Source organism: Caretta caretta, chromosome 6 (genome assembly GCF_965140235.1).
Source record: "Caretta caretta isolate rCarCar2 chromosome 6, rCarCar1.hap1, whole genome shotgun sequence".
Classification (NCBI taxonomy): Eukaryota; Metazoa; Chordata; order Testudines; family Cheloniidae; genus Caretta; species Caretta caretta.
In genome coordinates, this window is record NC_134211.1 from 75,954,179 (window position 1) to 75,966,717 (window position 12,539).

At 40.9% G+C, this 12,539-nt stretch overlaps 1 protein-coding gene and 1 long non-coding RNA gene across 3 annotated transcripts in view; one reads left to right on the forward strand and one right to left on the reverse strand.

Annotated features, from left to right (window-relative positions):
• Positions 1–12,539, reverse strand: part of CDIN1 (CDAN1 interacting nuclease 1) — a 245,111-nt gene that overhangs the window by 40,203 nt on the left and 192,369 nt on the right. The gene's annotated exons all lie outside the window — the stretch shown is intronic.
• Positions 1–12,539, forward strand: part of LOC125639183 (uncharacterized) — a 76,692-nt gene that overhangs the window by 28,744 nt on the left and 35,409 nt on the right. The window contains exon 5 of one of the 2 annotated variants that reach the window (XR_007357404.2): positions 2,781–2,912. The exons of the other annotated variant lie outside the window; for it this stretch is intronic. This is a non-coding gene — a long non-coding RNA (uncharacterized LOC125639183). Of the gene's footprint in view, positions 1–2,780; positions 2,913–12,539 lie in introns of those variants that run through there. 2 annotated transcript variants of the gene reach the window in all.

A 12,539-nucleotide genomic window follows, 5' to 3' on the forward strand; every position in this document is an offset into this window, starting at 1 on the left:
TCTGACAAGTATTTTGAAATAAATTACCAAAATAATTGAAAATGGTGTGATCATATTGTTATTGTGTTGCTGTGTTATTTTGACAAATAAAATACACAGAACTTTGCAGAATTTTAAAATTTTAATTTTTTTGGTGCAGAATTCCTTCAAGAGTACCAGGGTTCTGTGCAGCCAATCTGGGTGTGGGCAGCTTGGTGGGGAGGTCTGGGTATGGCGGGGAATCTGGATGCACAGGGGCTCGGTGCAGGGTTCTGGATGCAGGGGAATGGGACTTTTTGCAGGAAAGTCCAGGTGAAGGTGCTTAGGGCTCAATAAGGTGGGTTGGTCTTGGGAGGGTGGGGGGTCAGGGTGAAGCTGGTTGGGGCTCAGTGGGGTGGGAGTCTGGGGGAGTCCTGATGCAGGGGGGAGGCTTGGCGGGGGTTCAGGAGGTTTGGTGGTGGTGGGGTTTCTGGGTGCGTGGGGCTCCTGATGTGGATGGGGTTCATTGTGGGGAGGTTTTGGGTGCCCGGGAGGAGAGGTCACTGCTCCTCTTGTCTGCCCAACCCCCATGCATCTGTCCCCCCACACCCAAATGCCCCTGCTGAGCCTCACTGCCTGCACCCAGAACCCCTCCCCCCCAGCACCCACCCCGTGGTGCAGAGCTTCCTGAAGCCAGGAGAAGTTTCTGGGGGTTGAGCTGACCCAGCCCTGGCTGTCCTGTGCAGAGAAGAGAAGGGGGAGGGGAAGGGAGAACTCTGTCTTGGTCTTTCTCCTCCCTCACCACCCACCCCGCCTAACTGGGACTAATGTCCCTGCGTGCCTGGGGCATCCCCAGCCTCTCCTCCCCTCAGTGATTTACCTCTCCTCCAGCTGCCAGGGAGGGGTGAAACAAAGAGAATCTGTGTGGGGGGAGCATTTTTATGCTTCACTACAGTGGCACAAAATTCCCCCAGGAGTGGGCTAGATCACCCCTAAGCACAGGGCTGCTCTAATTTGTCTCTGACTGCAATGGCCCCTGTGCTAAATTTTGGCAGTCATTTGTTCAACTGGTGCAGAGAAGAGGCACCATTGGAGAACCATGCTTTTTAATTGTACCAGACCAGCCCCAGCATGAGACTTTTCCACTAAGGGGCCTTATGTAAATGTAGGATCAGTACAGAGGAGCAGATCCACACATCCAGCATGCCCCTCTGACGGTGGTAGTGGAGGCTGACACAGCAGCTGGCTCCATTGGCTTTATGCCAGTAAAGAGTTTCCTTCCATCAGAGGATTTCTTTGCTGGCCATTTACAGCCAGAATCTCTGTCTGTGTACTACCTAAATATCACAAAAGGAGCCAGAGTGTAACAGACTCTGACCCAATCAGATTATATGTGAGGAGAAGATGTTAGCTTTTATATAGTCCTTTTTATTTTTAAGAGCGGCAAAGGGTCCTGGTTATGCTCCAATACGTCTGTTAGTCTATAAGGTGCCACAGGACTCTTTGCCACTTTTACAGATCCAGACTAACACGGCTACCCTTCTGATACTTTATTTTTAAGGTAACTTATAAATAGCTAATAATTATAATGATATTTAACACACTGAAACTGCTGTACTAGTATTAACCTGCTTATTCTCACAACCAACTGTGAGGTAGGAGGTATTATCTTGATTTTACAGATACATAGACACAGATACAGAGAGGCTGAGGCCCAGATCCCCAAGTGACTTGCCCAAGGCCACCTTTAAGTCATTTGCAGAGTAAGGCTAAGAAATAGACTCCCTGTGTTCAGTCTAGTGGCCAGTGCAGAATTTCAGATGCACCTTGCACCCACCACATATATGAGAGTCACATTCAGGATAAGAGTGTAACTAAATTCTGAGGAAGTGGCCTCCTTCTGAATGGAATATCTAGTTTTATCAGCTCTGTCAGTGAGTCAAAACTTGTTAGCATGTTCAAAGACCTCTTTGCCTGAGTTTGCTGGGAGGTCAAAGAGTTCATTGCTGCTCTAATTTTTAGCTTGTTCTAAAGGTAACAGTTTCAAATCAGTGTTTTGCTTGTATTTGTGGTTAGTCAAGGGGAGAAATTTGTATTTATGAAAGCTGAGGGCCTGACATCGCTTCAAACCAAAGTCCTGGTTCACAGGTTCAGGCGTTTGTGCTACAAGCCTGCCTGCACCATGCTGCAGAAATGACCTCATCTTTGACCTACTGGGTATTTCTTTTCTAAGGGAGAAAAGAAATTGCGTTTCCATGTTAATAGAGTTCAGGTCTCCTCCTGTCACTGATTACCACTGTTGCTTATTTGAGCCCAATTATGTGTAGTGGTCTTACAAGGGTACACTTCCAAACCAGTGTGAAGAAGATATATGTGCAAATTATATCAACAAAATAACAGGATTTGTACATGTAGGTCCAGCACACATGTGGTCTACTGCTTTGAAGATTTACCTTGTAAGGTGCACTTACTGTCCAGTAGGAAATGTGCTGATCCTACCACTTTTATTCTTTTCCTGCTTGGTTTTCCTGAATGCCACAGACATAGGCAGCAGAGAAAATAGCAGTGCTAACTGTTCATGCAAGAGTAATAATAGCCTTTAACAGAAGAAGAGTAATTACCTTTGTCTAGTTTCCCCTGCTGTAAAATGTAATGAAATACAGACCACTGTCTACACAGCTGATAATATACAGTACTTCTCTGTGTCTTTTGATAAAGCAGAGGCTAGTTATGTGAAATGCCCTTTGCTCATAAGCTAAATTCACATCTTAATTTTGAAAAATCCATTACTGATGGGTAGATTTCCTGAATGCATTTGACAGCTTTCAAGCCAGTGATATTTGGCAAGAAATCTCAAAGCCATGGGAGATTTACAGCCAGAGAGATCATAGAGCATTAGTGGGTTCAGACCCATCCCCCACCTACTCCACTTGGTAACAACGTGAGATATCTGTATACCAGAAGGAAGAGCTTAAGAGGGGTGGCTACGTTTGGAAATAGAAGCCCCTGTTAGCAGCCGGAAGCATTGGTGCTGAAAAGCAATCGCTGGTGTCAAGAACTTTCTTAGCTAAGCACTGCAGCTGGTGGCAATAAATAGCATTCTAATAAAGGAGGATGTTCAACCCATGACATAAGCGAATACTGTTTCAACCACAAAAAGTAATTTATCGTGCCAAATATGTCTGAAATGGCTTTTTTCCTATACATTTCTAAATAAAAATGCTAAAATTTCAATGGGGAAAAAGATCTGCATTTGAAATAAAAACGAAATGGAAAGATCAATGAAAAGAGTACTGCTTTTTAAAGTACGCAATGATACATAGCATCTTAAGGATGTGCACTGTCACAAAGCACAATTACCTCTATTCCTGAAAAAGACAGATGCTATTTTCTAGGACTGTGAATGTTCTATGTATTGCATAAAATCTAATAACTCCCCACTTCCCAGGCAAAATGATAAAAAAAATCAACACTTATACTGAATTATCATGATGTCCTTTCTAAAAAACACCAAAAATGTGTAAGCAGAGAAGTCACAAATAAAAATATGCCAAGATTGTATAAAAATATGATTCTGAAAAAATATACCCCGAGTCTGGAAGACGAGGGGAAAATAAACAACTCCCTCCCACCAAAACAACACAGAATAGAAAAATGGCCAAGTAAAACCACTAGGCTCATCTGACTTGTTAACTCATTGACTTTATCACAGTAAATAAGTTATTAGTTTTGACATAACCAGTGGTTTATTTTAACATATACTGCTGTTCTTTGTTATACATTCTATTTATACCACATGTTATTTCTATTTCATAATTATTGCAAAATATAGCAATTTCACATACTGTATCCTATCCCACTGGGATAAACATTGTGGATGTGGGACCAGAAGAACTCTCCTTTGACATAAAGTTTATTCCTACTGCTTTTTTTCCATTGGAGAGATTTTTCACTTAGCCCATGCAGAAAATGAACTCTGCACTTAAATGAGTGTGTGGCCCCTTTTGAATAGCATTTTACACAAGAACAGAGAAATGCCAATTTGTTTTCTACTGTGAAGACTGTAGGTGCAAGCCTGTGAAATGAATAACTGGTTAATCTGTTAAACCGTTACTCAAGATAAAAATCCTTTGTACTAGAAGGCAAAATATAGCATGCACATTTGAAATGCATTAAAGAAAGGGTTTCTTCTGTTATGCTTTTATAAATGTTTATTAACATTGTATTTTTGCTTTTGAAAGAAATAGCCCTGTATGTTTAGGAGACAACCAATACCTGTTTAATTAGCTGTGGAACTCTGTCCTTAAAATGGAATTTTTGCACAGCTTAATTTTTACCCTACCAGTAATAATGACAGATTGGTAGATTGCTTATGCTGTAGCATAAGAGTTAAAGGGCTAGATTCTCAACTGATGTAACTTGACATAGCTCTATTGAAATAAACTGGCATAGCTTCATTGAAGGTACTGAAATCTAAACTCAGATCTTTAATTTTTTTCTTGACTGCAGCTCTTAAAGCCTTAATGCTCTGTTCTATACCACTTCATAATGGTATAAATGTCATGAGCCTATTCACATTATAATCTCACTGATGTTGACTTTGAGGAAGCTATACTTATTTATATCAGCTGAGGATACGGCCCAAAGTCTCTTCATGTTGTATGGTAAAGTGATGAAGTCTGATTCTGATCTTACACCAACATAAATGAGTGATAACCCCACTGAAATGAATAGAGTTACACAGGTGGAAAACAGATGTAAAGTGAGATTAGAATTCAAATCAGGGCCACGTTTATACCATGATAAAGTGGTTGTGTAAGGCTTTAAGCACTAAAGTCATGACAAAAAATTAAGTATTGGAGTTTAGAATTGGATGGATACTTCGGAACAATTAAAGGATAGAAGAGGTACACCAAACGTTGTGTTGACTATTTCCTGTAAACTATGTATACAACTATAGCCTTTTTTGATCCTTCTATGTGTTTAAACTAGGGATGGGACCCAGCTGCAAAGTCTGGATCTAGATCTGAACTTACTCAAAGTTCAAGTGTGTTGTGATTGGGGCTAGGGGACTGCGGTCCCAACTCTATTTTAAACTCAAAACTTTTAAGGTAACTCCTATCAGATGTTCTCAGGATTCACTGGAAGAATATCCCAGTAAAAGCCGAAATTAAATATCTCTGGTATTGTGTTTGGATTTTATGAGCATTTCAGTTTAAGGCTAAAATGGTGCTCTCATGCAGACAGCCCATGTTAATAAATTTAAAGTAGGGGCGTTAGCCATGATTTTAAATCACTTGCATACACACTGTTTTCAAAGCAAAAGCAGAGAAGCACAGAAAGTTCATCCGAGTTTTCAGGGTAGTGCATGTGGTGAACATTAGTTTTCTCTTTCTTGATTTTGTCAAGATTGGGTAATGCTGCTGCTTTTCACAAATACTGCACTAGTAACTGAAAATATTTTCCACATGTGTACCACATCAATGGCAGCAGTGATACAAGGGCCTTCATTAAAAGCATTGCACAGCAGCAATGAACTTCCATTGCCATGAGACCTACTTGAACATGCATTTGCCATCTCTGTGTGAATGTATAAAATGTTGTTTTAGAAAGGAAAACAACTTTAAAGAAGGATATGCCAGAGGAAGAATCATATTCAGTAGCGGAACAACATGATGCAATGTTCATTTTTTAAAACTCTGGCTGCTGCATACTTGTATGTGAATTTGGTTTAACCCCATAATGTTTTATTCAGTCTGCTGTTTTCCTAATAATTACCTCACATTTCTCTAACTGCTATCAGCTGTTACTTTGTCAACAGGAAAAAAAATCAGTGTTTCTCTTGTTCTTCCCTTTGTTATATCTGCTTTTTGCTATTAAAGTCAGACTACTAGCTGATCCATGAAGCATTGCTGATTCTAATTTTGGTAGAAACTCTGTGGCCCATATTTCTGGCCAGCAGAGAGGCATATGAGAACAGCCTGCTCGCTGAGAGGAGGAATGTAGACAAATGAAGTTAAAAGGGTTGCCTAGAATGATGGGGTTGGTAGACTCCATTCCTTCAGGACAAAACTGGACCACTCTGCTGTCTGAATCAGTGGGACAGCATTTCATTTTCCTGACTAAACAGCTTGCAGAGTTATTATGTCAGATTATCTACTATCTGCAACAAATAAAACAAATAAATAAATAGATTTCTCAGATCTTCAATGCACTGGAAAATAGCAGGGAAATGTTTTGACTCTGAGTGCTTAGAAAAAAAATCTATTTAACCTAGAGCTGTGAGAGCTCAGAAAACCCATGCTTAGGAGTAACTGCTGGCCTCAGATTCTATGTGGTCCAGTGTCTGGGCACCATGTCAGTTCAGGGGTGGAGGAAACTACTATCAGGTTCAGCCAGCTACAGTGGCTAATTGCAGTTTGCCCTGTGTGGTGTTCTCAGTGTGCCAGTGTGATTTTTAGATAACTCTTCCATTCAGTATGAGTTTGTAATACAGAATTTAAGGCAGATGGAGTAATGTCTGACCAAACAAGGTTCTTTTCAGGCAGTTTAAGACCACAACATTTGTTAATAATTATTTTTAGTTTCTGATCTAATGACTGTGACACTCATCTGAGCTGAAGTATCCAGACTGCATGACTGGATGCAGAACTACAGGTTGATATTCTCCTGTAAAATCTAAGTCCTAAAACATCATTGATCAGAATGGTAAGAAGTCCACATCTGTCTCCCTTCCATTCCCCCTAATTAGCTTAAGCAAAAGCCAGGGTCTGTTATTTTGTCGGACACCACCTCTCCTTCTGCGCATTAAAAGACCTCTCACATTTATCTCACCTACGCTGGTGTTAGGGCAGTGTAACTCCATTGACTTCACTGGACTCAGTCCTGATCTTCACTGGTGTAACTGAGTACTGAATCAGGCCTATAAACACCTAGACACTTTGAAAAATGAAGATTTATAACTTAAATTTCACTGCCATTCTGTAGCCATCTATGGGGGGAAATGTCTAAGTTCTAGAAGGTAGCGATAACCAGTGGAGAAATCTAAAAAAAAGCACAGTGAAGCACTTTACCCAGGCCAGCATATGCTACTTGGATTCTGTATTCACAGCCATTCTCTCTTTGAGTGATCTTGCTCTCAGATAAAACATCTGAATCTCCTAACAGACATAGCCAAATGCTGGCAGTGCTCTGACTTACTTCCCATCTCCTCCCTGACAAACATGCTGCATGAATGGCGGAATTTTTCCCAGTAGATATAAAATGAGTTTGTTTACTTAGGCTCAAAACTTTGAGGAACAGCTTGTTTTAGCCCTTTTAGCTCACTTATGTGTGTAAGTAAGATATATTTCCTTACATGACATGTTTGGAATCATTCTCTGATATTTTTCTGCCTTCAGTTGTTTATTTTACTAGCCTGGGATAGGGCCCTCAAGTCTTCTGAGGAAGAATCTGCATCTTTAGGAACTGACAGATTTCAAATGGTCTGCCTGATCTTACATTAAACATCAACTTCAAATAACGAATGTTAAAAAAGATGTTTAAGCTAATTTATTTCCATCTGGAGAACCACAAATACTGACTAAAGCAGTTCAGAAATTCAAATACCTTTCTCAAAGACAATTAATACACTGAATGTTTTCAATACAAAATATGCTGCTCATAGCAACAGATTAACATATAACCAATCATGGCTGGCCTTGCAAACATATCAGAATAGGCAGTCCTGGATATAACTGTGCATTGTCTTCGTATTATGATTGCTACCCAAGATATATTGCATTCTGATAAACGATTGTTTACATTGTTTTGACAATTGGAGAATTTATGAATGAGACCAATTTGCCTGTAGTGATGAACTGAATTGTAAAGGAACCATTAGCAATGATGACACTATTTGAAATTTGTTCAAGAATTAGATTACATTTTTGCTCTCTTTTTAATCAGGAGCAAAAAGCAGCCAAAGAGCATTTATTTCAGCGTAACAAGCATCTGACAGGTCTCATCAAAAGACCTCACTCACAGATTCAAAGTTATAGGTTGGGGGTTTTTTTGTTTTTGTTTTTTTGCTGTGTCAGATTTACATGACCTCCCAAGCAAGAGTACAAAATTAGGGCCAACAACTCATATTTTCCATGGAGAATGTCATGCTCCTTCCGACTGGTATAGCCATAGAGATGAGATGAATTTCACAGCTTGATCACCAATTGTCAGAAAATGCCCACATATGAGCCCCCATCTGCTCTCATTGTTTGCACGTAAGGCAGAGCGGGGCCCTGTCATGCAACAAGGCTTCACTGAGAAGTTTGGGCATTGAAGATACTCAGCAGAATTTGGTCCAAAATGCCTTTTCCAGTATAAAGAAAACAAAAACAGGGAAAGAAGAAAGTAAACAAAATGTAACATACAATAGAATTTGATGCTGGGGTAGTGATCTGCATAGTTAAAGAAAATGGCTTCTGTGTAAAAGATAACTACAGTCCAAATTACTTTAATGTTGGATTAAGAGGTCCAGATGTTGGGTTCCTCCATTTCTAGGTATCTCAAATGGACCTGATTTTCAGAAGCCAGCTTCCCAGCATTTTCTGAAAATCTGGTCCTTTTACGACATCTCAGTTGGGACACCCAAAAAATTGGGGGCCCCCAAAATCACAAGTCACTTCTGAATTTTTTTTGCCAGAAAGCAGCCTATAGCGGGTGTATCTCCTTTAATAGACCACACTGAACTGAACAAAAATGGCCATCAGTCTCTGAAGACAGGAAAATGCTTAGAATTAAAGGTTCCATACACAGAAAACAAAGGGATAAAAAGCTACATAGCTAAATACATTAAATTTCAAATGGGTATTCAAAAGATTCAAATAAAGTGATTTTTTGAACATAGAAAAAGTCCAAGTCCTCCATGATCTTTGGATGGAACTTTGGTATCCAGTATCTATGACCTTCCAGAGTACCTCTCTCTTTGTGTGGTACCACTTCAACCTGCCTGGGTTTTGAGGCACAGAACTGTTCTGCTCCGAGGTAAAGGTTTATAAGCAAAACCATTTAGGCTGGGATTTTCAGAGGCCTAAGGGAATTAGATGCCCACTTGAAAGTAAATGGCAGTTTAGTGCCTAATTCCCTTGAAACTCCCAGCTTTATTACCTATATTTATATATATCCTGGGTACAGAAATAACTCCATCCCCAAAGCAATAAACAATCAAACACATAAGGAGAAGCCTCCCTTTATGCCCAAGGTAATGGGAGAGGTCTCTCTCTCTCTCTCTCTCTGTCTTCTCATCTATTAACTTAACCATTACCTCAAGTCTGTTCTACTCTAAGACTTCCTATCTAACTGAGGGCCAGTGTTGAAGTACTGAATGGCCTCAACAGTATTTGATCCCAAATGAAAAGTCTAGGGATTGCCTTTTTTCCTGTCTGAGGCAAATAAAGTGGTCTTTATTTTCCAGTTTCCTCAGTGACTAAGGTACTACTTAGTGCTTCAAACACTGCACCAACAAAAAACCATTCAGGCAGGACTCCACCCTGCCACCTACTTAAAGTCCAGCAACCTAAAAGAATAGCCTGTTAAATGAGTCATATTCATACTTAAACAAATCAGTTGAACATCTACACATGTGGTAACCTCCCTTTGTTAGATTTATAGCATATGAGTAGCTGTTTGTTATGCATGTGTTGTGAATATAAAATGCACCTGCATTTCTTCTAGAACTGAAATATATTAGAGACTTTGGGATTCTCAGAAGCACTCAGCATTGGCCTAAATGGGCTCCCCTTAAGTCATTGGTAAAATTCTCACTGGCTTCACTGGCAAGAGTTAGGCCAATGCTGAGCACTCTTGAAAATCCCACCCTTGGTTTTCAACGTGTTTCTTGGAAGATGTGAGCATAAAATACCCATTTGTTGGTTGTATAGCATAGCACGTGTGTTCCATACAATGCTTTGAAAATTTAGCCCCATCTTTATAAACTACTGAAGGAAATTATGTCCTCAGTTAAAACATCAATGGAAAGACCCCAACTGACTTCAAAGGGCTTTGGATCAGGCCTATAATGCACAGAAAAGCCTAAAACATGGAAACAGCTAATTTTATTGTTAATGACCAGGGAATTTCAGAAAAGTGATGGCACTCTAGGATACAAATATGCACAGGTGTAGGTTTGCTTGCTTACAGTTACCAAATCCTTGTAAAATTAAACATTTTGCAAACATCCCTCCTAGCTTCCCCCTGCAGAAAGTTCTTCTTACAAAAAACAAAAATCAATTGCAGTTAATTTGGTTCATACATTACAAAGATTGGCTTGATCTGTTAAGCTGAGTTTTTCTTCTTGGCTCCTGCAGGAAAATAGGAAATGAGTGGCAATATTATGCTCCCCCACACCACCAAAAGAAGGCAGAATGAAGAAGTGTGGAACTGCAGGGTCTTGTCTACATGGTGCATTAAAGTGCATTAGAAGGGTATGAGTTGTAGAATGTGTGAATGTGTTGCTCTCTTAACTGCCCCACGTAGACCCTGCTGGCATGAACTGAAATGTACTGCCTTAAACTAGTTTTCACCACTTCAACGTCTGTCTATGGCTACAAACACCATGAGAACAGCTCTTCATAGTAAGTTAATGTGAACTTAGGTACATTTTAGTTTACATCAAGAAGGACTATAGAGTGCAGTTGGAGTGCAGATTTTAGAGTGCTCTAAAAATCACATTAATGTGTTTGACTGCACTGTATAGACAAGCCCTAGGGCTATTGCCTTGTGTTCATAGTTTGCCCATTACTATGTGCTGTTGGGCACTTCACTTAACTCTTCTGTGCCTCAGTTTGCCCATCTGTCAAATGGGAGTGCTGCTGGAGGATTAACAAATGTTTATTAAGTGCTAAGAGTTCCTCAGATGGGGAATGGAAAGGGGGCAGGGGAAAATGAATCACCAAGTACTTAAGAAACAACTGCGGAAAACCACTAGTAAAACAGAAGCTGAAAGCAAGTAATGCTTTTCAGGAGGTGTTCATACTCTGTGGGTGAAATCCTGACCCTAGTGCAGTCAATGGCAAAACTCCTATTGACGTCAATAGGGGCAGGAATTTGCCCTGTATTTTTAGCCATTTATATAACTGGCCAGGTTTTGGAGCAGGATGTTAAGGGAATGTGTAACTGAATTAATCTCTCTGCTTTAACAAAAGCCATTTCCTGTGATCATTTGGTGACCCCAAAGTAACAGTGAGAAAGGAGTGGCAGAGACACAGGCAGGAGGAGCTGTGCCAAGAAGGCCTTTACAGCATACAATCCATAACTCAAACTTTGGGTGCTCTCTCTCAGCTGCTTTGTTTTTGCTCTGACCCCTAATTGCCATAATCTCCTCGTTGCTGGAAATCCGAAGTTAAAGTTCCATCTTCCAAATAGTAGAAAGTGGTAAAATGCACAGTTCAGGAAACCCAAACAACCTTAATTCTGCCCTTTGACCTTATGTAAGTTTCACACATTGGCTGCAAGAGGTAGACATTTTTATGATGGTGCTGGCAGCCATTTTTATTTGTATGAGCCTGGGATCTCTGGAGCACATAGCTTTGGCTCTGTACATATGTTTCTATGATGCAAGTATGATTTCTCTAGACCCTGTTCCCTGGCACATACATTTAGTAAGTATTTATCCACAGCGGAACTGTCATTGGGCCAGAAAGAGAGAGGGAATGACTCTGTAGCCTGGTGGTTAGGGCACCCACCTAGGAGGTGGGAGACTCAAAGTCCAGTCCCCCTGCTCCAATCACTTTTTCCACAGTAGAACAGCTTCAGCATGAGAGATTGAGGGTGCCCTGCATCCGTATATCCTAGAGCTCAGAGAACTTTTTTGACAGATTGGAGACAGGAAGGAAATTGAATCTGGGTCTCACACATCTCAGGTAAGTGCTCTAATCACTGGGTTAAACATTATAAGGTCACCATCACTCCCACTCCTTTTTTTTGTAGAGTGAGGCACAAGATACATGCTCACAAGAAATTACTTGGATGGCTAAGGTGCCTGACTCCAGGAGATGGCTCCTGTTCAAGATAACTAAGCAGAGATAAGTGCTTCCCTGGACTTAGGTGCCTATGTCCAGAAGAGGGGAAGGGTTTAGGACACACACTGCTTGTCAGCATCTCCCATTGGCTAGTTTAGGTGGCTTCCTACCTAGTGTGCTTGTGGCTTGCATTCTCTACGTCTATCTCTCTCCATTCATTGTGTGGGAGCCTAGGTGCTTAATGTGATGAGATCCCCAGGGTGCAGCCTGGGACTGTGGGACCGCTGTGCCCCCTTAACTCTCCATGCTCGGCTGTCTCTCACAATGCTTTGCTAGTGACAAGCAACAAACCCGTCCAGGTGTTATCACTCACCATAACTGCATGTGGAGCCCCACACTCAGCTAGATTGCATGAATGCTCCCAGAGCCACTCATGCATCACACAGAGAAAGACACCAGCCAAATTCCCCCCAGCTCATAGCCTTGCACCTCAGGAATATACCAACTTGCATGCTCAAGACCCTTTCTTGAGCAATGCAAGTTTATTAATTGGTTCACCACTTCATCAATCGAAAGTGGATATAC